This window comes from Colobus angolensis, unplaced genomic scaffold, assembly GCF_000951035.1.
Source record: "Colobus angolensis palliatus isolate OR3802 unplaced genomic scaffold, Cang.pa_1.0 Scaffold223, whole genome shotgun sequence".
NCBI lineage: Eukaryota > Metazoa > Chordata > Mammalia > Primates > Cercopithecidae > Colobus > Colobus angolensis.
Window position 1 is genome coordinate 1,048,155 of NW_012115411.1, and position 2,652 is coordinate 1,050,806.

The following is a 2,652-nucleotide window of genomic DNA, read 5'->3' on the forward strand; positions in this document are numbered from 1 at the left end:
TAAATAAATAAATAAATAAATAAATAAATAAATAAAAGATAAAATAAATAAAAACTGACCCCACTGACACACAGGTACCACCATTCCCTTTTGCAGACCCAGCCACAGTGCAAAGGATATTTCACAGTGCCTCCTTTTTGGGACACAATTATGTAACTGTAGAAATAGAGAGCAGGGCCAGGCATCATGGCTCAAGCCTCTAATCCCAGCACTTTGGGAGGCCAGAGGAGGGCGGATCCCTTGAGCCCAGGAGTTTGAGACCCGCCTCGTCAATGTAGCAAGATCCTGTGTCTACAAACCATGAAAACATTATTCAGATGTGGTGGCGTGCACCTGTAGTCCCAGCTAGTTTGAAGGCTGATGCACGAGAATGCCTTGAACCCACGAGGTGGAGTTTGCAGTGAGCCGAGACGGTGCCACTGCACCCCGGCCTGGGCAACAGAGCAAGACAAGAAAAAGAAAGGAAGAAAGAAAAGAAAGAAGGAAAGGAAGGAAGGGAGGGAGGGAGGGAGGAAGGAAGGAAAGAAGGAAGGAAAGGAAGGAAAAGGAGAGAGAAAGAAAGAGAAGGAAGGAAGGAGAGAAGGAAGGAAGGAAGGAAAGAAGGAAGGAAGGAAGGAAGGAAGGAAGGAAGGAAAGAAGGAAGGAAGGAAGGAAGAAGGAAGGGAGGGAGGGAAGGAAAAGGAGAGAGAGAAAGAGAGAGCAGGAAGGAAGGAGAGGAGGGGAGGGAGGGAGGGAGGGAGGGGAAAGAGAAGGAAGAGAAGAGAAAAGAGAAGAGAAAAGGGAAGGGAAGGGAAGGGGACGCCAGGCACAGTGGCTCACACTTGTAATCCCAGCACTTTGGGAGGCTGAGGCGGGTGGATCACCTGAGGTCGGGAGTTCGAGACCAGCCTGGCCAACACGGCGAAACCCCATCTCTACTAAAAATACAAAAACTAGCCGTGTTTGGTGGCGGGTGCCTGGAACACCAGGTACTCTGGAGGCTGAGGAGGGAGAATCGCTCGAGCTTGGGAGGCGAAGGTTGCGGTGAGCCGAAATCACACCACTGTACTCCAGCCTGGGTGGCAGAGGGAGACTCTGTCTCAGAAATAAAATGAAATAACTGTCATTCCAATTAAGTGTCCTTGAGTCGAATTCCTAGTTCAATTGACTCACCTCACTTTAAAACTATCATTCAAGTATCTACCCCCCGATTTTCCTCGTCTCTGAATGGCTGTTTTTTGCAGACCCGCTGATTGCCAGGCAGAAACTCAAAATGAATACCATTCATTCTTAGGACGCAGAGTTACATTCTGCAACAGCCAGCGTCCTAACGCCTGGTTGCCTGCACCCGCCAGCCTGTTGCAAATGCTAACAGAAAGTCTGAAAACGCGAAATTCTAAAAGAAGTGTTGCTTTTGTTTGACAACCAGACAGGCCAGTGATTGAGAGCCGGACCTGGCCGCTTGCTCCTGGTCAGCCCTCTTGGAGCAGAGGCAGGTGACGGCCCAAACGTCTTGCACAAATGTTGCCCAGACTCTGAGAATCCAAAAATGTCTTTTGCTCTTTGCAGTTCACAGGGAGTGTCCATCAGAGCTCATACCCAGGGCAGGAGACGCCAGTTCCAGGTAAATGCATTTAGGTGGTTTATTATACCGATTAATTTAATTAGGATTTCATTAATTAATTTAATTTAATCAATCGATTCACTTAATTCATTGATTTATTTATTCATTAGTTTAGTAATTCATTCATTATAAATTTGGTATGCCAATTATTAATTCATTAATGTATTAATTAATCTAATTAATTCATCGCGTTTATTAATTAATGTAGTTTATTTGATTCATTGATTTAATTAATTCATTAGTTTATTAATTAATTTAAGTGATTCACCGCTTTTATTAATAATTTATTTAATTTAGTGATTTAATTAATTCGTTAACTTTATTAATTTATTTAATTTATTGATTTAATTAACACATTAATTTTATTAATTAATTTAATTAATTCATTGGTTTAATTTATTAATTTAATCAGGATGCTTCCTACATCTCGTACACGTGTTTTTAAGAAACGCCACACACTAGGAATTTAGTAATTCCTAAATGTCTTGCAGGCTTTCTCGGAGGAAGTACTGTTTTTCTTTAAAAATGGGAACCCTATTTCACCTGTCAGTAAGCAGTCCACACGTTGTATTTTTTTTCTTTCATACGCTATGAAACATGAGGCATTTTTGCTTCCCCCCACCTTCTCCACCTTTCTTCAGAAGGCAGGGGTTCCTGCTGTCTGGTTTTGCTCTTAAAGCTGCACGTTGCTTGGAGCCAGGAAGATTTAAGCGGTGGTTTTGTGCAAAGCGTTGGAGCCTGGCTTATGAAGGCTGCTTCCAGAATTATGGATAACGCCGTTATAACTGGGACTTCCCACTCTTGAAGCTTGCCAGAGTCAGAGAGGTATTTGTTCTCTGACAAGTAAGCCTTATTTGAAACAAAATGGGACCCAGTTATTGGGCTCCTGGGCAAAACTTCGTGAGAAATAAAAAACTGGAAAACATGCATATAAATGTTCTGAGAATGAAGCTGATTCTTTTTTTTTTTTTTTGAGACAGGGTTTCACTCTTGTTGCCCAGGCTGGAGTGCAGTGGCGCGATCTGGGCTCACTGCAACCTCCGCCTCCC